Genomic DNA, 26922 nt, shown 5'->3' on the forward strand with positions numbered 1-26922 from the left:
TAGAATGACTGTTTTCATGTATTAATCAGAAGAACATCTGTGATGTATTGGTCAATGATAAAAGCAAATTGTGGAGTAATATAGTACTATTTTGGAAAGAAGTTTAAAGGAAATAGGCATATATTACAGTGAGTCTAAGAAAGATGTAGAAGGATATGTAGAAAGTGCTAAGAAAATTGTGCAATTTGAGAAGAGTTAGGATATCTTTATTTATGTAGCTTAGTAGTATATGGTTTCCTACAATGATTGTGTATTACCTTCTTTTGTATTCTTAGATCTGTTAAAATAATCTAAATCACTCATACACAAATACAGAGAGATGAATTTGGGCCTACATTTTAAAAAAAAAAAAACTTCATTCCATTTTATTTTGTCTACTGTAAGCTCTATGTGTTGCCACAGATGATCTCTGGGGCTCTATCAGGGGGAAACATGAATGATGGAACCCACGACAGACCTTCATTCTGAGATTTATGTAAGTCATTATACCTTTACAGAGTCTTGTTTCAAATATGTGTTACTCTCTGGCAAAAAGACACCATGTTATATTGAATGATATAATAATAATTACTGTTTCAGTAATTATTGTTTCAGTCACATAAGAAAAAGTTACTTGTATGTATTTTTATATCTCCTCGTTCAGTAAAAATCGATTTTTGCCGGATTTTTCAGTGGATATACAAGTCCTCTCCTCTTCTCCCATGTCTGGTTCAGGGACATCTCAGTTTTACTTTTGACCTCTGTGAAACACCAGAAGGAAGTGTCAGTAGCTAATTCAAGACCTATGAGTTGGTGATCCAGTGTAGCCATTTTAGGTAACTCCACTGAAATGGTCCCTGTCACTTCCCTTGGATGCCATTTGGTCTGCTGGACAGTGGTGGCAGGAGTGTGATTTATGCTCAGGTTGAAGGTTACTCCTCCTCTTTCTCTATATTTTGTCCCATGATAAATTGCCAAGGCTTCTCAGCAATACAAAGGAAAACAGGCACAAGGATGATGAGAATGTGACCAATTTCTGATAGAAAATAGTCCATAAATCCAATATGAAGATTTTATTGAGAAACTAAAGTTTGTAGATGCTTTGAACTTTTATTAACAAGTTTTAAATGCTGTATTTATGAAGATGTCCCCACCCCTTAATTAGGATCTAAAACAATAAGCATTCAATCTTCAAAAATTTAAATATGAATAATCGAGTAATAGTAATGATTTAGGATTAATAGGATGTAGTTCTAGAACATTCTTTCAAGCTCTTGTGGCTAATATTTTGGAAAAGATATTTTGTTCCATATAGTTTGTTCTGTATATCCTCAGTGAACATTTAGTTGGTATTTTAATATATTTCCCTTCATGACCTTTCTGCCAGCTTCTTTCGGTCAGAGACAGCATAGCGTTAGGTCTGAGTTTGAATGCAGTCTCGGTCCAGTTAGCCAACCCTTCAGGAACTCGGCTTTCTCGGCTCTGAAATGGAGATGAAAATGTTGTCTCGAGGGTTAAATTATGTAATAGAGAAAGGAACCTAGGATGCCTGTTTAATAAAGGATAGTTATTAATATATGGAAGTAAACATTTTATAGCTCTGCATTTCTGAGGAGTGAGTCAACGAATGGACGCAGGGAACACCCGCAGAAACGGGGAAGGGGTGAGAAACTGCACGAAGGACGTGGAGACGTGGGTAGAGGGTGTTACGCTGAGTGAAAGAAGTCAGGCAGAAAGAGAAATGCCATAGGATTTCCGTCATCTGGGGGATTTAAGAAACAGCACAAGCAAAGGGGAGAGAGAGAGAGAGAACACTAAACAATAGAGTCTGATCTACAGAGAATAAAGTGACGGTCACCAGTTGGCAGGTGGGGGGGGGGCTAGGCGATGGGGGTGAAGCAGCACACTTGTCGTGAGCACTGGTGATGGGTGGAAATATTGAATCACTGTATTTTACACCTGAAACTAATATAACGCTGTATGTGGACTAACTGGAATGGAAATAAACACTAAAAACAAGAATACTCCCTGTGATACTTTGAATTCTGGTGGCCTAATATTACAGAGAGTATGTCAGTATTTAAGTGAGCCCTCAAATTTATCATAGGACTGCATTGTGTAATGAATTATTTATAACTGTGGTTCCTACTTTCACCAAAACAGCATAGATTTTCCTCGAGAAGATTCAGTGCAAATGTATCCTCCTCAAAATTAATCGTATTTCCTTCAATCCAATTAAATTAATTGTTGCCAATTCACAGGAAATTCGGTTCGAAGAAAACGTTTCTAATTTGGGGATATCATTCATTGGAACGCCACAAAAGTAGAGCACAGATTAATAGAGAAACCGTTTCCAAACCAATGTCTGGGATTTTATTTGGAATTATCCTCAAAACCCCAATTCTGGAGCTTAACTGGTAGTATCAGATGACTTTCCATGTCAGTTCCTCCTCCCGGTCCATCCTTGTCCCTCCTTTCTGCCAAATACTTTTCCCCTATAACTACGGTATTAATTCGTTCAACTGAACCCCCTTGAATTCAAGCAGACTGAAAAACTCACATGGTGTCAAAGATGGAAATATCAGCTCATGTTTCCGATCGTGCTGTGATGAGATCTAGGCTATACACCGTAGTCGTTTGTGTTGCGTCCTTTTGGAAGGTCTTGTGTACCACTGACACATGCAGTCGATTGTGCCTTCCCGGAGCTGGAACTGTTACAGATTTCGAGAAGCAGTTCTCTGCACTAGTATTTGAAACGCAAGCTCCTTTGTGTGCTATTCTATCCCCCCCCCCCATTACTGGTATGAAGCTGTATATTTCAAAAATGTCTTGCTTATGAATACTAGGCAGAGAGAGCACCCACGTAAGCATTTAGAAAGGAGAGAAGCAGACTAAACTAGATGAAGAGAAGCATAGTGAATTTTGGAAACCTTGCTTGTTTTTCCAAAAGAAATTCTCTGGTTCCTTTGCCACTCCCCTCCTCCCAATCCTTATGGAGTCGTTTTAGAGCCAAAAAGAAAAAAAAAAAAAAAGAAAGAAAGAAAGAAAGAAAAGAAAAAAGAACAAGAAAGAAAAGAAAAGGAAGAGGAGAAGGAAGGAAACAGAGAAGAAAAATGGCGTTTCAACTTTCATAATGTTGTAGTATTCCTTTCCTATCTTTGTGCTTTTCCTTTCACGTTGAACAAATAATACATTTCTCTTTGTCTTTTGCCGAATTTCCTGATGAATTGGCATTTGTAGCACTTGGCCACTGGGGAAACATTTATAAAACAATTTAACCCATTACTGATGTTTGGATTTTGCCTGTCGCTGTCACTAGTGTCTTCCGATTTCCTGTTGGGCGCGCCTTCCCTTGCCCTGCTCCATACAAGCAAATCCCTGCGGCTTTCTTGCCTGTCCTAAGACTATTGCGCGTCTAGGATTTTTGTCGCTCTTATTATTGATTTTGGGACTTTCACAATTTTGTTGCCCACCATTCATATTTTAGTCCTTAAGGAAATTCTACAATAAGTAATACTTTTGATCCTATAGCCTCTCTCTTGGCAAGTGGATTAATTTTATTTTATTTTATTATTTGTAAAATTAAGTTAATTTCATTTTTTAAATTTTGGGATTTTATTTTTTAAATCTTATTATTTTATTATTTTATTTTACTTTTTAAATTTTTAAAAAAATTTTTATGCTTCATTTTGAATCGTTTTATGCGCAAGATTACAGGCAAATCAGCCGCGTCTGCCATAGATATAATTCCTGAGAGAGGAGAAACCGTTGGATTCAAAGTATAATTGTTCACATGAATTTATTAAGGACTAAAATTACCCATGTCGTTTTGTACACCTTCATTTATTTACATCCAGCTGTATTTATATTGTCTATTGCTAAATTTATGCAAAGACCAAAACATCCAGTGAATTGGAGAGAAGAATCAAGGAGAAGCAGTGCCCTTCCTCTCCGAGCCTTCTCTTTGGTCACGCAGGCTTTGCCGGGTCCATTACTAAAGGGCAGGTCATATCAAGACAGGAATCTTTAGTTCCCTTTATAAAAAAGGAGGGGACTCCTAGTTCCTCTGAGAAGAGAGGGTGACTCTCTGAGAACACCCGCTCTCCAGATCAGTATAAATGCTTAAAATGCGATCATTACTTTTGCCTTAGGATTTTGGATCATTTCTTTTTTCTTTTTGTGCTCCACAATTTTTTTTTAAAGATTTTATTTATTTGTCAGAGAGAGCGAGCGAGAGCGAGCACAGGCAGACAAGAGTGGAAGGCAGAGTCAGACGGAGAAGCAGGCTCCCTGCAGAGCAAGGAGCCCGATATGGGACTCGATCCCAGGACACTGGGATCATGACCTGAGCCGAAGGCAGCTGCCCAACCAACTGAGCCACCCAGGCGTCCCTACTCCACAATTTTTTTGTTTGAGCCTCCAAACAACCCTATTGAGCAGATAACATGAGGATTATTTTATTTTTTTATTATGTTCTGTTTTGTAGTAGAGTAAAAGCATCACTTTTAATATCCGTCTTCTCATTACTGTGGACTCTTTCTTTTCTGTCCTCTTCAGCATGTCCCGTAATTCTCTTTAGCACCTTATCTAGAGGAGAAATGTATCTGGAAAAAATTTAGTTGGGATAGACCTTGTATCAAGCATCAAAATGAAATTAGGGGATTGTGATTATCATGGTTATTTAAACTATTACCAGCTCCTGATAACACACACACATCCTCAATTGGAGTGAGATTTGACTGACTGCTCACGAACAGCAGAGGTTTGAATAAAATGTTTAGAACCTAAGTGGATGTTAAGATCACATTGTTTTCCTTCCTGATTATATGCTGTTATGCCTGATTTAGGATTATTTCATTTCCTAGCAGTAGAGAGCCAATTCAAACTATTTAAAGAAAGAAATAGAATATATTGATTTATGTAACTAAGGAAAGAATTAGTACCAACTTCAGGCGTGGTAGGATCCAGGGGCTCAAATGATGTCATTAGAAGATATGTGTGTGTGTGTGTGTGTGTGTGTCTTTGTTTTCGCCTATCTAATCTTTTTTTTTTTTTTCATTTTTAATGGTCTTGGGTTTTTTAATAATTTTTATTGTGATAAAATATGTATAACATAAAATATGCCATTTTAACCAATTTAAATGTATAAGTCAATGGCATTCACTACATTAACAGTGTTGTGCCATCACCACTACCTGTTTCCAAATCTCTGTCACCCTAAACAGAATCTCTGTAACCAGTCATTAAGCAGTGACTCCCCATTCCCCTCAGCCCCTGGAAACCTCTAATCTTCTTTCTGTCTTTATCAACTTGCCCATTCTAGAAATCTCATGTAAGTGGAATCGTACGATATTTGTCCTTTGCTTTCTGGCTTATTTCAGTTTGCATAATTTTTCAGGGTTCATCCATGTCATAGCAGGTGTCAGTATTTTATTTGTACTTATGGCCAAATAATATTCCATCATTCAGATAGACCACATTTTATTTATCCATTCATCTGTGGATGGACATGGGGACTGTTTCCTTCTTTTGGCTGTCGCGAGTAGTGCTGCAACAGACTTTGCTGTACAAGTATCTCTTGGAGTCCCTGTTTTCCGTTCTTCTGGAATATACCTGGGAGTAGAATTTCTGTCTGGTCTTGATTCCTCCTTCCTCTCTGTGGTTTCATTCTCAGGTAGACAAAGGCAGTTTGTTCCTTACTCCTCAAGTTCCTGAAAGATGGCAGAGATTTTCTCTCCCGTTGCCTATATTAACCCCCGAAGAGCAATTCTGATTGTCCATATTCAGATCTCTACCTCTGGGTGGGTCACTAGATCTAGGAAGAAACTTCTTTATGACTGTGTGTCTAACAGCCCACTGGGTTGAAGGGCAGCTCTCTATAGAAAAGGGAGGCTCGGCTTCTAGATATTTCTAGATGCCAGTGGGCAGAGTAAGAGATGTCCACTGCAGTCCCATTCGTGATATAGGCAAAAAACTCATCTTTGCTTTTTATCAGGGACCCTTGGATGAGAGAGACAATTTAAGAATGACACAGTCGGAGTTTGACAAGAATGAGGGCGAACCACCTGTCAGGGCTGCTGATTGGAATACTAATGCTCTCACCTCTTGGGAGAACATTTCAGTGACATCTAGCATGGCTGAAAATGTGCAAACATTATGACCCAGCAGCTCTGCCTCCATCTAGTCCCAGGAAAACCTCTTCCACCTAAGTCTCTGGAAACAGGGACAAGACTCTTCTTTGTGGCATTGATTGTAATCGTGAAAAATGTAAAAACCCCGAAGGTTTCATCAGCTGGCTAAAAGAGAAATTGTGGTGTATTTATAGAAGGGAATGTGATACCACATTTAAAATGATCTAGGGGCCCCTGGGTGGCTCAATGGGTTAAAGCCTTTGCCTTCGGCTCAGGTCATGATCTCAGGGGCCTGGGATCAAGCCCCGCCCGCATGGGGCTCTCTGCTCAGCAGGGAGCCTGCTTCCTCCTCTCTCTCTGCCTGCCTCTCTGCCTACTTGTGACCTCTGTCAAATAAATAAATAAAATCTTTTTAAAAAATGATCTAGATCTATAGGTAATGGAATAGATAGGCCCAAAAGTGTAACAGGGAATGAAAAAAATCAATTTGTGTTATCATAGGTGCTGATTTGATAGCATTTATTTACATATCAGAAAACATACAAGACCCTGTTCTGCATTTTTGAAGCCACATTTAAGATATATGTGTATAAAATAAAAGTATAAAACCATGTCCTGGAAGGGTTCTCAGCCAATTAAATAGTTATAGGCAAATTGGACAAGGTGGGGGGAAATCAAAGGGATTTCAGTGTTTTCTATATTGCTCCTTTTTTTTTCATTTAAAAAAAATTATTTACTTATTTAAGTAACCCTATGCTCAGTGTGGGGCGCAAACTCCTGACCCCAATATCAAGAGTCACATGCTCCACCAACTAAGCCAGCCAGACACCCCCCCTCTTTTTTATTATTTTAAAATTAACTCAGTTAAAATGGCTAAATGTAATCAATTGTTAATTTAGTCTGGTTGGTATTGTATTGTTTTTTGTTCGCCATTCTATATTTTTCCAAGCTTTTCACAATTATAAAAAGTAGCACATTGTTAGAGTTCAAATGCAAATCTGATTTTTTCCCTTTAATCTTAAAATTTGGGGGTATGTATGCAGATAGATGAAAAAGGTAGATGGACAGATAGATAGATAGATAGATGGCATATTACAATTCTTTTACTTCGTGTTTTTCCCAAGTAATCATAAGAAGAGGCTCTCGCCAGACTCGCCCTGCTGTGCTGGACTACTTCACGCCATTTTGTGTCACTTCTGTGTTAGAGTACATTTCTCCTTAATCTTGACTGTGCCCCAGTATTTCCCCAACTAGCAAGATACCCAGTGTGTTTCCCATTAACCTCAAAATTCCTACCAGGATTTAGTCTTCGAGCCCTGAAGTGCCTCCTATCGTTTTAGCAAACAATCAGACTGCTCCCCACATGTTAAAAGCTGGCAAAAATCAACTACCCAAATCAGTATTCCTAAGAGAACAAAGTCCTGGGAGGTGCAGATGGATTTCAGAAACCCTATTCCTACCACAAGGGAAAAGTCATTAAATAATTGTGCTTGAGGCAGTCGGTGACAGCGTGTCTCTTTCGGTTTTGCAAAAACGCTAACAGAAAGATTTGCAACATCTTGCCTGATTCTGAAGTGGTTAAAATTTTATAATAGGAACCTTAATGGCAAGAAAAAATATCGCAGCGAGAGCATTGCTCACTGAGCACTGACATCAGCGCATGGGAATGAAGATTGTCTTACACAATGGAATGCGCTCTATCCCTCCTCCGAGAGGGAATTTGGCTTGGTATGCAAATTAAAATATTGTTTTGAAAAATCTGTTGCATCAAATGACAGAAACACTTTTTTTCTGATCCGGCTCTTCGGTGCATTATTGGCAAAGCAGTTGACAGCGTGCTCTTGTAGCTGCTTCGTATGGGCCACGCTCTTGGATTTTGTAATGGAGCCCAATCAAGCAGGATTGTCCTTTGGCGACGATGTCAAAGAGCCCTAAATTCTTGGGGTCTCTGTTTCACTAGTTTTATTGGGCACAAAGGAAAGGAAGGCTCATTTACTTGAAATGCTTGCAAACCCTTAAAAGCATTTCGAATGTGAGTGCTATTTTGCTTTCCCTTTGTTGGAAGTTGGCAGGGGAGGGAGGGGCGCGCCGGCTTGTTTGGTGGCCGCCTTCCTTCCCGCCTCTCAAGCTTCCTCCACCGGGTCTCTCCCCAGATGAAGTCTTCCAGTCTTAAGTTCTGCAACCTGGAAATCATTTGAAACGACTCAGAAATGTTACCCGTTTCACGGCTCTGCTCTGCAACGTCATTTGACTGGGGTTGAGCCTAAGTTCACAGGTGGGGATTCGGGGAGTGACCAAGGCCATCACTCATGCTCACGGCTCCGGCGTCACCCCAGAGCACTGGTTCCCCGACGGTGGCCCTCAACAGCCTCAGCGGCATCCCCTGGGAGCTGGTTGGAACTGGCGATTCTTAGAGCCCACCCTAGACCTCCTGGGCCGGGACCCAGCGATCTGATTTAACCAGCCCTCCGGGTGATTTGGGTACACGCGCCAGTGTGAGAACCTCTGCTCCAGGGAAATCTGTCTGCTTGGGTGTAGAGAAGCCCAACTCTGAGCCCTCTTTAACTCTTCCTTCTCCTGCCATGGCTGAAGTCCATATACCAAACCTGTCATCAAATAGTTTATGATGGAATAATTTTAAATGGATTGCCATCACACGCAAGGGACTTCCGGGGTTACCTGGAATTTGCAGGGCCATGTTTTTCCACAAGGAGTAAATGTAGTCATCCTTAGTTGTAAGAGGGGACTGTTAGTCTGGGACTAGTCCCCTTATAAAAGAGGCCCCAGAGAGCTTCCTCTGTCCTTCCACCATGGGAGGTTATACAGTTCGATTAGTGTCTATCCGGATCCCTTTTTTCTTCAAGAGATAAACTTGTAATTAATATGGAAAGAGTCTTTCCCTGAGATTATATCTCCCCTAATGACTCCTTTCACTTGTTTCTTGGTACAGGACTCTTTTCAGAAATGAATTTCTCATCTTGGGTAAGAGTCCTCAAACAGACAGTGATACTTTTGGTTGCTGGACGTAAGTGTATTATGTATATCATAATACCTAAGTGCAAGGAATGGAAAACTGTATCTAGATGATTCACCTTCTGGTTTGCTTGGTGTCTAGTTTTTAAAAATCTCCTTAGGGGAATAATGCTATAATTATTGATGGGGGATGTTGAGGAAAAAATTGACATTTATCAAGCAGCTAGTATAAGCCAAGTGTGCTTGCCATATGCTATCTTATTTTTTAAATATTTATTTGTTTGAAAGAGAGAGAGAGAGAGAGAGAGAGAGAGAGAGCAGCAGACTGCCCACTGATCAGGGAGTCCTGTGTGGGGCTCGATCCCAGAACCCCAGGATCATGACCTGAGCCGAAGGCAGATGCTTAACCGACTGAGCCACCCAGGCATCCCCATACACTGTCTTACTTAGTGTTTCAAACAATTATGAGAACAGATTATTTTGCCCAATTTACAGACAAACAAACTGAGCCTTTAATTACTTATAGCCATTCATTGGCTGCCCAGTGGTGACTTCTTTTTTATCTATTGTTAAGAGAGGAACTCAGAATTACTGTGGTATCAGGTAAAGTTATGTGCTCAGGTAGGAGGGTTCAGTCTCGGGATATGAAATGTGATTGAGCTCAAGTTGAGCGTGATTATTCTACCTCAGAAAATTTGTGGGAGAATGCTGTGAAAAACCTATCCTCCCCGATAAAGTGAGACCGGTACAAATAAAAGACCTCATTCCTTCTTACATTGGACTGCTGTCTTGTAAGGATGTGGTGCTTTGTTCGAGCTGCAGCAGCCATCTTGCAACTATGAGGAAAAGGCCAAGGGAGAGAGCTGTAGGGGTTGTCCTGCCTGGCATTGTTCTGCTTTTGGATTTCTGGTTGTGTTAGTTAACAAGTCTCTATTGTTCAAGCCACTTTTTGTTAGACATCCCATTGCTTGCTATTAACAGTATGTATTCTGAGAACATACATGTTTATCAGACACCAGATTAGGGACTCAAACCCAAGTTTAACTAATGGTAAACACCCACCTGGTTTGGTCTCTCTCTTACCCACCTGCCTTCCAGTCTTTTCTTTAACAAAAGTAAACTTCATCTATCATCAGCCTACAGAATTTGAAGTCATGGGAAGTGACTAACAAAAATGAGACGGTCTTTGGAAACATTCTGTTAAGTACAGTATATTCCAGACCAGATCGTGACAAGGAATGCTTCGTCAGTATTTTTCAAGTAACCTGATACATTTTCGGCATGTATGTGATAAACACATTCTTCTTGTAAAAATCCAGATATTACACCAGGCCAAAATTGTCCAAGATTTATTCAGTCCTGTTTTCCCTTCCAGAAGTAATCATCCGTTGGCTCTTAGTCAGATATCTCCCTAAATTATTTTTTATGCCTTTATATATTTACATGCTCAGATAGAGATGAATTTTAGAACACAGGTAGTGTTATATAGCTTGTATCATTCCGTGATTTTTTTTTTAAAACTTCACAGTATGTCTTGTAGATTCTGCCACATCAGTTGATTAGGTGTATTTTATTCTTATATTCTTATTGTATGTAGCCCAGTGTTCTATGGAGCAGTGAAAGGTTTTATCTGCTTATCCCTTTGGGTAAAATAATACATAGCATACAATAGGCATTTAGTAAATATTTGTTAAACAGATTTGTCTTTGAAGTTCCTTAGGGTGTTCATAACTTTTCCTTGTTTCAAACACTGTTTCTACTTAAATTGGAGAGTCAGTTTTTCTTTTTGCCCAAAATTAATCCAATTGGGACTTTGATTGGAATTTTATTGGCAGGAATTGACATTTTTGTCATACTGAGCTTTTTCCATGCATTTTTTTTTTTTTTGGCGTAAGTATCTCTGCAGGACAAATACCTTCGAGAGAAATTGATGATTCTAATGGAATAGAAATTTTTAAGATTTAATAGTTACTGCCAAAATTATTTCTAATAAAGCTTCTACGGTTGTCTGTACTACCAACAGTATAGGGTGGTGGCAGTCATGGTGGTGATGGTGGGAATGGTGGTGACAACAGTGGCGTAGTGGTGGTGTTGCTGATGGTGAGAATGGTGTCCTGGCGAGTGTGGTGGCGCCTGGGAGGGCGGTGGCGACGGTGGTTTCTGTCACAGTTCAGTTTAGCTGCGATCATCCTCAGATGCCTGATCACTTAAATTTTATGGCTCCTCAGCGGTGCCTAGGTGGCTCAGGCAGTTGAGCTCAGGTCATGTTCCCAGGGTCCTGGGATCGATCCCGGGATCTCCCAGCTCCGCGGAGAATCTGCTTCTTCCTCTGCCCCTCCCCCTGCACATGCTCCCTCTATCTCTCTCAAATAAATCAATAAAATCTTTAAAAAAAATAAAATAAATTTCATCGCTCCCCCCTTCAAGTGTGGAGAGAAGTACTGATTCTTCAGCTAAACCCACGTCTGGAAAATTAGGCTTGCCTGAGAGTGTACATTTTACAGTTGCTACCAAAATATTGGGCCAGTCCTAGGTGAATGGTCACATTGCAAAGTTGAGTAGTGCTGCATTTCGTTTTAGGAGTAGGAACTCCCACAGTCTCCAGCAGCATCCCAGGACGGCAAAGGAAGACTTCCAGCAGGAAAGGCGAGCAGGGAAAATTAAATAGTTGATTGTTGGTTCATGCCTATGTGCCAGGACTCTCAGCGGAACTGCTGCGTGTCCCCGTTTCCTAGTAAAGACCCAAACCCTGTATGGAGGTGGATCCCGGGACCTCAGAGGGAACACAGCTGCCTGCTTCATTTAGACCTTGTTTCCACGTTTTTCAGCTGCCTGTGCAGGACCTAGCACTCCTGACCTTCATCTCCGGGTGACTGGCTCACCTTCGGGAACTCGCAAAACTATGGGCAGACGAAAGACTGCTTTTGCCACCGTGTTTGGTGTGTGTGTGTGTGTGTGTGTGTGTGTGTCTGTCTGTCTGTTGTAGTTGTGTGTGTTTCTTTGACAAAGTATTTTTGTGCCCAAGGATTAATGCCACTAATCTAGTTAGCAATAAACCAGATCAGTTACTCTAACTTGAATATCATGCCACATTCAGTATTGGTATTTCTGGTTTTACGTATCTAGTTTCATTCTGAGTGACGAGTTAAATGCTGAAGTAAAATGGTTGGGGAAATTATGAATATTCTGAATTATTGAGATTCGGTAATTCAAGTGTATTTCTAAAGAGGGTCTGGAACACTTGCATAGAGATAATATTTTAACTTAAACACTCTATTTTTAAAAAGATTTTATTTATTCATTTGAGAGAGAGAGACTGAGACACAGAGGGAGGGACAGAGAGAGGGGGAGAAGCAGGCTGCCCGCCGAGCAGGAAGACAACCGTGGGGCTCGATCCCACGACCCTGAGCTCATGACCTGAGCCGAAATCAAGAGTCGGATGCTAAACTGACTGAGCCACCCCTTAACTTAAATACTTAAAAAAACAACAACTTAAGACTCAAAATACGTCCCCAGGGGATGCCAAATATACTGTCACTATGATTTTACTGTCTCTTATCTCATATATATGTGATATATATGTATGATATATATATATATATGTATGGTGTGTATATATATATATACCTTATATATGATATATATATGTATGGTGTATATATACATACCTTATCATATATAAGGTATATATATATATACACCTTACTATCTCTTATAATCCTTATAATCCTTATAATCCAAAGGTCACTTTGGGGCAAAATCTGTTTCCTTTATATCTGCCTGAGGAGCAACATTGTACCTAGCAGTCACAAGGACAAGAGTCCCCACTTGATTATAGAAGCAGGCTCTGGCCTGTTTCAGGGAAGGACTCACTGACCTGCATTCTTCCCTCCCTGGCTGTCAGGCAGAGTGTTCCTGCCAACCAATGTGAGCTGAAGTGTTGGTGAGATGTTGCCTGCGGTCCTTTGCTCTGGTCCCAGATGATTCTGGAAGGTCTGCTGCCTACTCTGTGGCAGCTGCACGTCAGTAGGAGTCCTACAGATTGGTGATGGGAATACACCAGAGAAGATGCATGATTTTGATTTAATACAATGATTTTGAGCTAAGACATGAAAATTAGAATGCCTTTCCAGAAAACTTCTTTTCAATTCTGAAAGCTACCCTTTGTCCATTGCTGGGACGCTGGCTTGTATGTTTTGACCCTAAAGCAATCAAATGTTGAAGCCTGAACTAAGAATGCACACAAGGAGAGAGGTGCCTTCTAGAAACAGAGAACATAACCATAGAGAAAAAAATACCTGCCCCTGACAACTCAAAGTGTGGACCATGGACTAGCAACACCTTGTAACCTGGAAGCTTGTTAGAAATGCAGACCCTACCTTGGGTGCCTGGGTGGCTCAGTTGGTTAAGCAACTGAGCCTTCAGCTCAGGTCATGAAGCCTGGGTCCTGGGATCAAGCCCTGCGTCTGGCTCCCTGCTCAGCGGGAAACCTGCTTCTCCCTCTCCCACTTCCCCTGCCTGTGTTCCCTCTCTGTCAAATAAATAAATAAAATCTTAAAAAAAAAAAAAAGAAAAGAAAAGAAATGTGGACCCCTGGGCTCCACCCCAGACCTACTGAAATCAGAATCTGCATTTTAACAATATGTCCTGGTGATTCCTATGCACGGTCAAGCGTAAAAGGTGCTATTTTAGGCAGTATTAGGACTGTTTTAGGCATGATCACCTCTGGAGTCACCCCACCGCATAATACCACTTGCCATCACTATGTCCCAAGTCGCTTCTGAGCGTTTCAAAGGAGCTTCCCAGGAAAGCATCGCACGGACTTGCACAGAGTTCGGATCAGAAATGGTAATGACGAGATCATCAGGGAGTTAATGGTAGAGCTCGAGCAAGCCATGCAGTCGATAAGCTCTGTGCGGTTCGAGTGGGAAGCCCCGGTGCTTTAAGGGCTGACCCTGAACAATTATAGGCTGACACAGAGATTAGGGCCATGACACATGGGCAGGTTTTGGGTGAATCAGCATGAGATAACGCTGGCTAGAGACAGATCAAAGCTTACGATCACTCATTAGGTGCGGGGTTGTGCCTTTCTTTTAATAGCAAGTCCTGTCGTGTCTGCGCCCGACTGTTAAATGCTATGAATAAGAGAAGTGCTGGGATTGTTTTATGTTGACCTTGGGTGGCCTGCAGGACTTGGCTTTTAACGCTTGTATCCTGGACTCGCTTTGGAGCTGACTCATTCTCAATATTCAGAAATGGTGACATTTGACCTTGTACATTTTAAAAGTGAGGTATAATTAAGCTATAATAAACTGCACACATCTTCATTTCGATTACATTTTTGACAACTGTATGTATTAATTGTCCAGAACACAATATAGACCCTTTCCATCATCCTGGAAAGCTCCCTTATGCCCCTTTCTGGTTGATTCAGCTACCGTTTTGATTTTCATCGCTACACATTACTTTGCCTGCTTTAGAACTTCATACAAATGGATTCACGCCTGCCTGGCCTCATGCTTGGCTTCTTTCCTTCTGCACAATATTTTCAAGCATCATCCGTGTTGTGGATCATCGTGTCTAGTGCTGAGCAGCGTTTTGTTGTGCGAACGTACAGAGTTTAACCGCTTGCGTGCTGATGAACATAGACGGGTAGTCCGCGTGCTGATGAACATAGACGGGTAGTCCGCGTGCTGATGAACATAGACGGGTAGTCCGCGTGCTGATGAACATAGACGGGTAGTCCGCGTGCTGATGAACATAGACGGGTAGTCCGCGTGCTGATGAACATAGACGGGTAGTCCGCGTGCTGATGAACATAGACGGGTAGTCTGCGTGCTGATGAACATAGACGGGTAGTCTCCAGTTTGGAACTTCTCTATGTTCTCTCCATCTCCACTAGTTGCACAGCAGTGGAATTGCTGGTTCTTAGGACAGCCGTATGTGGACCTGTTGGAAACTGCCGAACAGTGCTTTAGGCTCTGACCGGAAATGTCTGAGAGCTCTGGTTGCGCCCTGTCCTCACCAATATTTGATGTCAGTCTCTTTGGTTTGGTGGTAATTTGCATTTCCTCGGTAGCTAAGGACATGAAACATTAGGTCACATGCTTTTGCCTTTCGTATCATCTTTCGCAGTGGGTGGGTCTGTTCAGGCAACTCTTTTGCTCATTTGTATTGAGATGTTTGTTTGTTTGTTTGTTGTCAGCTTGTGGGAGTTGTTGCAGATGGATTTCTTTTACCATACCTGGCAAGCCCCCTGCCTCTAGGACCTCAGAGCCCAGAGTGCCCCTGATGCCTTTTCCTTGGTTCTGCTTGTGGAGAATGGTGGCTTTGCCCCTGGGAAAGGCCCTCTTCATCTCAGGGGAAAATCCTTCTGCTGCCCTGTTCCAGCGTTTGGCATGATAGCCCTGAACACTTGGTGACGATCGATGGAAATGACCCATCAGGGTCAGTGCTGACATGTTCAGTGGCCGAGGTCCTTGGCACCCTCCTCTCGTCCTGCTGGATCATGGGCAGCCATTGAACTTTCACTGCGATCCTGACGAACTTCTGCGTAGCCTTTTCATGCGGCTTGCTTCTCCGCCCATCACTCTGCTCTGAATGGGAACAGTCATGGCTCTCTTCTCCCCTGCGAAGGGCTCATTGTTCTCTGGAAATCTGTTCGTGCATGTTACTTTGCACTCCCCATCCTGAGATAGATTTGATAAAACTTTGGTTTTGTAGCTAATCAGGCTTCTCTGGGTGGTTAGGTGAGAATGATGCCCTCTTGGGGTGCCTGGGTGGCTCAGTGGGTTAAGCCTCTGCCTTTGGTCTGGGTCATGGTCTCAGATCCCTGGGATCGAGCCCCGCATTAGGCTCTCTGCTTAGCAGGAAGCCTGCTTTCCCCTCTCTCTCTGCCTGCCTCTCTGCCTACTTGTTATTTCTCTCTCTCTCTCTCTCTGTCAAATAAATACATAAAGTCTTAAACAAAAAAAAAAAAAAAAGAATGATGCCCTCTTGACTTTTCTACACTCTGGCCAGAAGTGAAGTCCTGTACGTTCCCTCCACTCCATCCCTTCCTACAAGGTTCCAGAAATGCTCTCTGGACTGAAACCTAGAGAGAGAGATTGCCTTAGACATAAGAAGCCAGAAGGTTCACCATAACCCAGTGTGGAAACCCTGGAGTTAGTAGAAGACCCAAACTATGTGACAGCAGTTAACATCACTGTGACTCAGTTTTCTTGTCCATGAAAAGGGAATAAAAAGAGTCCTTGCATCACAGGGTTATTGGAGGACTAAAGAAATGTATGTTTAGAATCATACTTCTGTTTTAAAGATATTTATTTATTTATTTATTTGAGAGAGAGAGAGAGAATGAGTCGGGGGCAGAGGCAGAGAAAGAGGGAGAAGCAGACTCCCTGCTGAGCAGGGAGCCCAATGAGGGGCTTGATCCCAGGACCCCTGGATCACAACCCGAGCCAAAGTCAGATGCCCAACTGACTGAGTCACCCAGGTGTCCCTGGAAGCATACTGCTAAGGCACATAGTAAATACCTGATAAATGAAACAGCTGTTATTTTTTTTTTAGATTTTATTTATTTATTTGACAGAGAGAAATTACAAGTACACTGAGAGGCAGGCAGAGAGAGAGAGAGGGAAGCAGGCTCCCTGCTGAGCAGAGAGCCCGATGCGGGACTGGATCCCAGGAACCTGAGATCATGACCTGAGCCGAAGGCAGCAGCTTAACCCACTGAGCCACCCAGGCGCCCCGAAACAGCTGTTATTAATAATATGGTACTACTGGGCCTCCCGGGTAGCTCAGTCAGTTATCTCAGTCTTGATTTTTGGCTCGGATCATCATCTCAGGTTATGAGATCAAGCCCCGAGTCAGGCTCTGTGCCCAGGGGGGAGTCAGCTTGAGATTCTGTCTCTTTCTCTCCCTCTGCCTCTCCCCCATCTCTCTCTAAAATAAATAAATCTTTTAAAAAACAAGCTATGTTAGTACAAATGACAGCGTTATAGCATAACAAGTTCCTTTAATCAAGGACGTCAGTCTTCTCTGTCAGTCCCTTTCATGTGTTAATTCAACTTGAAGTTAAAGCCTTCTCCTGGGATTAGTGAAGGTTTGCGGATACAGTCAACCAACACTAGTCAGTGTTCCAGTTCCACGAACAAATGGGTCAGAAAACTGTGGCTTAAAACTCGGTCCCCATGTTGATAGTTAATATTACTTAGCAATATCTTCGGTCCTCCTGCTTTTGGGTGGGATTGTATCTCTGTGCCTCCTTGATATGGGGCAGGGCTGTATGACTTGCATCGGGCAACGAAATGTACCTGAAACATATCACTTCCAGGCAAGCCTTGAGAGCCGCTTTGCAGTGCAATGAGCTCTCTTCACCCAGCCACCAGAACTCGAACAAGTGGCACAGCTTCTGAGTGAGGGTGACTTGGAGCAGACTCCTGGCAGGCCCATGGCGAGTATGCAGAATAGGCCAAAAAATGAACATTTGCCTTAGAACACAGAGAATCCAAGGCTGTTCCTTACAGCAGCATCACCAAACCTATCTTGATGGAAGGCACAGTGCCCTCAGGCTGTGGGTCACAATGAGCTTTGCTCTGGTTGGGCAGGACTGAGTCTGGTGGATGCACCAGCCGAGCAGAGGACTCCTAGAGACCACACTTTGGCTGGAGGGGTAGCGAAAGGTACGGGTGCCAGAGAGCAAGTGCAAACCCTATCTAAGACCAAGTGCCAAATAGTCAAGTGTCCAAATCTGTCCAGAGCGCAGGTGTGGGCCTGGCAGCAGGAGACAGGAACGAGAGCCGAAAAGTCTGGAGCCGAGTAAAGACAGGGAGGGAGCAGGAACTGACGAACAAACCCTGGAACCGGATAAGAGGGTCTGCCCGTGTTGTTTTGCCGGGGAGCAAAGGGAGAGCCAAGGCGCGGTGTTATTGGGTGCAGCTGTTGGGTGTGTGGTGGGCTGGCTGGCTGGCTGAGAGTCTCAAGGTCAAGTCGGCAGCGCCTTGGGGCTGTTTCTCTTTGGATGCATCAGTCTTTATACCAGCAAGATTCCTTGGTACCCCAAGGTTCAAAGAACACCACAGAAATTCACTCTATTCTGGACAGTTGTTCTCTTTCTTACACTGAGAATCTCCGAATCCAGATTTAAAAAGGGATCCCTCTCTGATTAGCTCAAGAGTCCTACTCATTCTGCCAGGGTCACTTCTGAAACATCAAAACATGTACGCTGGCTCCCTTTTAAGGTACCATGTCATGTAAACCGTGTAAAATGTTGCCAACACAGAGCTGTCCATGTATGTTTCTAATTGGGTCAGCAGTGTTAACACAGCGGAGAATTTAAAAAATTTTCCCCAATCCTTTTGGAATTCAGCTCTTGGGCTTAACAGACATGTATTGACATAACTAACTTGTTCAGCATGTCTTTCTGTAAGTTATAAGTTAGGGGAAAGTAAAGCTTTGCATTAAACTAACAGATGAGATTTTTGTATTAGGAATAATATACTAATACGATACATGCTAATAGGGTACATGTCCCAAAGTGCAGTTTCATCACTTAATGCAAAGTTACCTCTTACTGGGAACTGAAGATTATTTTACAGACAATATAAATAACAGAAAGCCTTTCTTGACACTCAGCAACAACCTGGGATGTGGAAGAATTTACTGCGTACCATTGGCCATGTGCGATCTTCTCACATTGAAGATGATCAGTGGTGAATGGCTTGCCCGGGCTGGAGGGTGGGTAATTCGTGTTCTGACAACCAGGGACCAAAAGCTTGTTTTTGCTCTCACTTGTCCCATTAACGAACTACAAAGGTAGAAAATGGTTGCACGGATCTGTTTCTATTTGCAACTGTGAAGTTGTTTAGCATTATTACTTACTGGTTAAAGCTGTGTGAGGTTTTGAGGTAGTCGACTTGTGGGTAATCGTTCGAAGTGATATTCACTAGTACACCCATCTCGGCAGAGTAGACGTTTAATGAATGGTGAGAGTGATTTTATTTGTACATTTATGAAGTTTGGAATCTACATGGTCAGAAAGTCAAAAAGTATCCTTCAGTTAAAAAAAAATTCAAAGCAATCTGAAACATTTGAATAGTTTGTAATATATGTGCGTGTGACATGTGTTAGACATATAAATATGGAAATATTTGACAGGAGATATCTCTGAAGAAATAGGAGCAGATAATCGTACGAGGAGGATAGATTCAAGGAGAAGAGCTGCCTGAACTTATTTTATTGCTTCTTTGCTAAAGGTATTTACTCGGGACATCAGAAGTAAAGCTTTAAAGTCAAATGTCTGGAGAAATTTAAATATATGTGAATGCATGTGTTTAAATTGAAGAAGAATGTTGACAGAAATAAATCACTTTTAGAGAGAATTCCCAGGACCTGGTCCCTTTTAGGAAAGCTCTCTTGGTCCTTGTGCAAATACACGGTCCTTTAAAGTACTGGCACACATAATTTATGGGTTTATGTCTGTACGCCTCTGTTTATTTTTGGCATAAAAATCCTTGCTTATAAAAGGGGTAGTTAAGTACGGTACTACATAACTGTGATCCCTTTTGCCTGACTTCAGAATTTGTACTTGAGGAACATAAACGAGAGTCGAAGGTAATTCAATGAACATTCTGAACACACAAAGGTATGCTTGCTTCTCAGCTTTAGGGCACGGAGCAGAGCCATCAGATTAGAGCAGTAATTACAGCATGTGTACACATTCTTCAAAGTTTCACGAATTGCAGGGCCAAGCTCTAATTTCTGATGTTTGTCTGTCTGTCTCTGGAGAATCAACTGAAATAGAAATCTTGAAGCCAGAGAGAGTTGAGCTCACAAAACAAAAATCACCACCTTCGTTCACAGACACGTACCCAGGTCCCCCTGTTTTCTTACCGCTCATGCTAATTTGTTACCAAACTCCGTGGACACCAGGTCTGAAATAGCTCTTGAACCTGGCTACTCCTGCCCGCTTTCTTTGCCATGGTCCTGCGGCAGGATGCCATCTTCTCTTGCCCATGTCAGTGTCCGTGATCTTGTACGTGTTCTCCCTGCCTCCATACTGTCTCCTCCAGCCTCTCCTTCGCTTTGCACAGGGCCATACTTGTAATAAATAAAATTGTGCCGAGAAGAAGGCTGTGAGTCTCAGCTTAGACAGACTTCCCTGGGGCCATCCCTGGTTTCATCTCCCTTCCTCCGCCCTCCCGAAACCTCTATAATTCCTCCGTTGTGACAAGTGTCACGCTTGATTGTGACTCCCTGTCTAGTCATCAATTTCAGGAAATCACAAGCTCTGTGAGGGTAGGGACTGTGCTCGTCTCCTTTACCTCTGAGTCCTCGGATTCCAGCCCAGCACGGACTTTCACATTACAAGAAGTTTATCAGAGCTCTATAGCACGAGAGCAGTCCTCGAGCCAAGGCGTTTACCAACACTGTCTCACATACCAGTATGTTCTTTGTCTCGTGCAAGAACGTTTATGTCTCTCAAGGAAAATTCCCTGAACTGGTGTATCCCCACAGGCTTTATTTTAACTAGTGAGGATAGTAGAATCTTATAAATTTCTCCTTGAACAAAGGGTACCGACTTAAATTCCTTCTCTTGACTAAGGCTAAAATGCTAAGAAGGGTGGTTCCAAAGACTTTTATTTTAGGCATGCTTTATGACATGTTAATATGGAATTACCTACAACTGTGGTGTAAAATGTATGAAAATCTGCACATGTGTGGAAGGCGGTGTAGCATCGTTTCCCTTAACTGTTAACATGTTAGACGACTTTTCGTACGTTTTTCTTATTTCTTCCTCTAACGCCTTATTTACGGGTTTTTTTTCCCCATGACTGAAAAATCTGGTTTAGTTTAGGCTAGAAGAATGTGATATAGGAAGAAAAATTGCATGTGTCTCTGTGTGTGTATTTGTATGTATGTATATATGATGATGGATTAATGACTATTATGAGCAATAAGAAAAATGGAACGTGTGGGAGTTCGTGGAGCAGAAGTTCATTCATGGCTCTATTGCGAAGGAAAGGTCACTGTCAGTTCAAATGAGATCTTTTTCCCCCACCTTTATTGAGATATAATTGACATACAACACTGTGTAAGTTTAAGGTCAAAGGAAATCTTGTCTTCATTATAAATGTTAAAAATGAGTAGCATTGAACAGACTTGGTCCCTGTACTGAAAATAGTAGAAGTGAATGTAATTCTCCTTGCAGAGATAAAAAATACTCATTTAGTTAAGGCCATTGATAAATTTGGCATAAAATCTCACACAAGAAATATAAACTTTAAACATATACGTACGTACAGAACTAGTGATGGGTGAAATGGTATAGTCTGGGGTAAGTGGGGTGGGGGGCGTAGGGGGCTAGGGGTACGGAGGAAATAAGAAGGCCCTGAGTTGATGTTGCTCAAACGGAGTGTTGAGTACATAGTGGGTTGTTAGATATTCTGACCTCTGCCTATGTTTGAAAGTTTCCATAATGAGTTATTTTTACAAAGAGAAAAAGAAATCCTTTATGTAGAAGTAGAAACATCCTAAAGCTGATAAAACTTGAGCCCGAGGACCCATCACTGAATGGGACCCTTCTGGAACAGTTGGAGTAGCCCGTGGTGTTTTCTAATGTTTATGTGGTTTTGTTTTGGAAAATTTGCACAAATGAGATAATTTAACCACAGTGGGCTAAGACAACTGTCTCTTCCCATTTCAAAATACCCTCCATTACACTTCCCTTTGTGGTGAGAGGTGTTTGAGAGGCTGTGGGCTTTTGAAGGATCTAGCGAAGGGGAAGTTGAGTTGGGGACACAAAGAGCCACGTTTTGCTATTTTTACTGGTGGATGAAAGATACAGATTTCAGATTCCCAGCAGAGACATACATGTCGGCACCCCCATAATTATTGGTGGGAATATTGATTTATTATCCGTCTCTTCTGTGTGTGTTGGCACTAGTTCATTGTGCTCATGTAGGGATGGCTTCTAGCAAGGCTCCTGTCCAGGCTGCTGACTGTTGTGACTTGAGGCGTCGGACTGCAGACTGTATCGGAGTGTGAATATGCCCCACGGTGCCTGGCACGAAAGCATCTAGACAGGAGAGGAGAAACGAGGCCGGAAGTGTGCGAAGCCAGAAGCCAGTCTACGGATGATTTTTCCGCCTAACAGATGTGTCAAGTTACAAGCTTCAGAGTTGGCTCCTCCTGATAACTGGTTAAACTAGGAATCCTTTCGAGTCAGATATACTCAAAAAGGCTGCAAATACAGTTATAAAGGCATCATACTTCTTGTGCACTTCTATAGACATCGAGAGAGAGATAATTTAGCAAAATGTTGCGTTGATAGTGCACAGACCTCCACCAGCGGAAACATAAACTTGAGTTTGACTATGTGTAGCTGCTTAAATATCCACTCATTGTGTATTAGCTTATCGAATGCATTTTCCCCCTGAAGTAGTGTGGGCTTCCAAATTTGAAGAAACACAAAACTGCCTCTGATGCAACAGAATGACCGGAAGCACACATGTGTGCCTGCAAAGACATGCACACGCGCGTGCACACACACACATGCACACGCACGCGCACACACACACACACACGCACACACTCGCTGGACTGAACCAGCAGTTTGCATGTGACAGGCATTCAGACATGAGTAAGTGGATGAAAATGTTGCAGTCTAGTGAATATTCCTATGAACTGAAAGATTTTTGGAAGCCCGCTTCCACAGTGACTTAAAATACGTAATGTGCTCCTTGAGGATAAAATTTAAAATAAAATGAAATCAGATGCGTTTCTAGGTTTGAAACCAAAGTTCCTTACTACTTTAAATTTGAGCCCTTTGTGAAGATGGTTTCAAAGATAACAATCTAAGTCTTTTTTAAAAATAGAGTCCCCTCCAGAGAACTGAAGTGCAGCCAAATCCCTCCACACAGAATAGAGCAGTCACTTAAAAGAGAAAAGCAAGTCATCCTGTTTCACTTGGTTATTTTCTCTTCCAAATAACGGAATCTAGGCATCTCGAAAGGGCAACAGCAAGTTAATATTCATCATGTTTTGTTTGTCTTGGCTTTTAAAATACCCATTTCTTAAATTTCTGCTTTCTGTAATTTCCCTATTTACCCAAGCCGCCTTATATCTTTCCAAGTTTTCACTTTAGAGTGAAGATCTTAGTCCCTTTTCCTCAGGTTTTCCTTCTTTCTTCCCAGACATTGTTCATCATTTTTTTCTAAGAGTCTGTTTCCTCAGAGCGTGGCGGCAGGATATTTTGTCTCTGAAACCAGATTTAAACACATTAGCACACAGTCGGTGCTATGTGTAGTATGTGTGGGTGAGCGCAATTACATGATCCACTGATCTCTTCCATAGCTAAACACAGGTTAGCTGGTTCTTGGTTTGTAAGTGGTTATGCCTTTGATTCAATTATCTCAACTAGCTATGCCTGTAACAGCACAGAAGTCTTTCTTTTTCTTAGCTGAATTTTCTAGGATATTGTTATGGATAGGGCCTCTCTGAGACAGGGTTCCTCAAATATCAAGGCATTTTCTCACAAACATAGCTCTCAGAGCTGCATGCAAATACAGCAGCAGTCAATGTATTAAGGTACGGAACATTCTGCAGTGACAAGTGACCTGCGGATCTCCATGCCATAACCCAAGCATGGCTGACATTGCGTGGGGAAAGGCTTTATTATGTACAGATATTCGGGGACCCAGATTCCATAAGTTTTATGGCTCTACCCTTCCCCACAGGCTCAGGATTTGCTGGGATCATCTACGACCAAATGGAAGAAGAAAGAAGAGAGAATGCATGGAGGCCTGTGCAGGGTTGGGGGGCGGAGGGGGCGATTCAGGATTCAGGGACCTGGCCTAGTAGTAGCAGACATCACGTGCACCGACATCCTGTGGGCCAGAATTCAGTCGTATGCCCGGCGGCATCGCAGGGAAGGCTGGGCAAATGTGTGACAGCGAGGCCGGGTGGGCAAGAACCGGAGTTTGGTGAGTTCACAGCATTGTCTTTGCACCATTCGGGTCAACCTGCTGTGATTCCAGTGGCCTGGGCTTCGTGGATGTTTAGCGATATCCCTGGCTTCTTACCCACTAGACACCAGTAGTGCTCCTCAGATCTGATGACCAAAAAGAAATTTCTAGATGTTGCCAAATGTCCACCAGGGGTCCAAGTCATTCCCAGTTGAGAACAACTTGGCTAGAAACTTCAGCGAGAGGCAGCACTTGCCATGACAGCAGCTTGTCTGTGAGCAAGGGACATTACTTTTGTTAGGTGAAAAAGTTAGGAGTTTGTTTAATGCCTATGGAAGTCCAGATGCTGACTCTCTCTCGGGAATTCTGCACTTGCGGTGGGCGTTTTATTATCTATTCTTGACGATCTGTCCGCTTCACAAAATATCTCTGCAGTTGAGATCTGGTACATGGACCCGATTTTCCCCAAAGTTAATAGTTCAGCTTTTTCAAGTGTTTCTTATGGAATATATAGTCATGGAATAAAAAGATCATAGTTAATAATCATTTGTTTATTATTTTTTGGAAACTTTGACCAGCAGGGAAGTATGAGGATTTTTAGAAATCACCAGGGTACAGTGAAAGTTGCCAATAAAAATGTAAAATAATACAGATGTTGTTATGAAGCAGAAACATGTTATGTTTTAAATAAATCAGTATCCTTAACTATTTAGCAAGAGAACTTGAGTTTTTAAAAAAGAACAATGGTATTATAATTTTATTATCTTTTTCCTACACATCTGGAATTTTGAAAACTTTTTGAATAAAAAAAAATCCCATTAGATTATTTAAGTCATTTTTGAGTTTAATTGTAGTTTTGAGAGTATATGGAAAAGTTCTGTTTCAAATCTCTTACAGAATCTTGTTAACATTTTCAAAGAATTTATCTGTGAGTTATTGCCTAATATATGTAGGGGAAATTCAGAGAGTCTACAAATTTTGCTTTAAAGTCACACTACTTTTCCTACAAAACTATAAAATTTGAAAAATAGAAACAAATATAAAGAAAGTAAATGTGATTTATAATATTTTTATATAATTTTATAGCTTTATTCTTTGCTTATATTTTAGTGCTTCCCCAGCTTTAATGTGCATAAGAATCGTAGGGAGAACTTGTTTAAAAACCATGTTCTACATGCACTGCAAAAGAAGGGTACGGTGTGGGGCCTGGGAAACAGCATTTGAACAGATACGCCAGAGGATTGTGATTCAAATGATCTCTAAAAAGCGCTCGGGAAAATCTGAGTATGTTCTTATGTTGCCATAATATCAGGACCATTCATTGACTGATTAGGGGTGCTCCCCACTCCTTATAAATATGAATTCTTTCTACAACAGTTAGCTTCTATTTAAAGACACAGCAATCATTTTAGTCTTTTAGTAGCTTTTTTTAGGTTATTTTCCATGAATTGATAATCACTCAGTGTTTTTTGTTGTTTGTTTTGCCTTATGTTATTTGGAAGATACATGATTAATCCATTTAAGATTTAATAATCTCCACTGAACAACTATAACACTTGACTTGTATTTCTCTTGAGATGTGTCAGTTCTAGGCAGGAGATAACAGGGGGTGAGGGGTGTGAAACACACATTGTCAGTGTGCAGGGAGAGGAGTGGCATAGACCTGAGTGAATTGGGGGGTGGGGGAGGTGGAAATCTGTAGTAATTAGCACCTGTTAAAGTGCAAGGGCAGATGAGAAGGAGGTGTCTAGATGATCTCAAGTTTGTGAGTCTGAGCAGCAAAGAGGAGCTGTGTTGGGGAATTTGGGGTTATGGGAGTAAGGAGTATAGAAAGGGAAGGATGATGCAAAGTTTCAGGGGCCAATGGCTCACCCATCAGGAATGTGTATAAGCAGTTTAGAAACTTTGAACCATGCTTAAGAAGTCAATCAAGAATTGACATAGAGAAGTAGGAGCCGAAGAAGTGAATGGACTGAACAAAAACGGGCAAAAAACGAAGCTATGAAGTCTGTCTTCATCTAGAAGCCTGGAGAGGGAGGGCGGCCTGGGTGGTGCAGTCAGTTAAGCGTCCAACCCTTGGTTTCCACTGACCTGGTGACTCAGGGTTGTGGGATTGAGCCCTGCTTCAGGCTCCACGCTCAGTGTGGAGTCTGCTTGGGACTCTCTCCTTCTGCCCCTCCCCCCTGCCCCTCCCCACTGCACTCTCTTTCTCTAAAATAAACAAATATATTTTTTCTAAAGAAGCCTGGTGGGGGGTGGGGGTGGGGAGAAAGGAATAAAACAGATCAGAAACAGCCAGAGAGGAAGCAGGAACATCAGAAAAAAAGCCTGTCCTGGAACAAAGGGAATGCATCAGCAAGGAAGATGTGTCCAGCAGTGACAAAGCCAGTAGAACTGAAAGACTGAAACAAAGTAGTTGAACTGGGTGGCCCGATTTCATTGGTGACCTCTGATGGAATTTCTGTTCTTTAAGTAGATTTAAATTATTGAAAAGCCAAGAGCTTACAAGAGAACTTGAAACTTGGAATCGCAGCCAACATTTGACTCCTCCATCTACTTATCGTGACTTCCTTACTTTGCTCTCTCAGCTAGGTGGGACGCTTCAGTGGGGCTAACGGGTTCAACTGGCAATTCATGCCCAAGGCAGCTTGTCATCCCCTGACTGAGCTCCTGATGGGGTATGCCGGGACATGAGCGAGGACTTGACCCACTTGTCTCTAACCCTTTCACTTAAGGGCTACAACACCATCACTCTCCCTTTTGCTTGGCTATTTCACCCTCAAATGCTAAAACCACTCAATTCAACTTATCAAATCCCTGAAACAACTTAATAAAATGATATAATTCAGACATTTGGAAAAGGCCTATAATGGGGG

Source organism: Mustela nivalis (genome assembly GCF_964662115.1).
Source record: "Mustela nivalis genome assembly, chromosome: X".
Lineage (NCBI taxonomy): Eukaryota > Metazoa > Chordata > Mammalia > Carnivora > Mustelidae > Mustela > Mustela nivalis.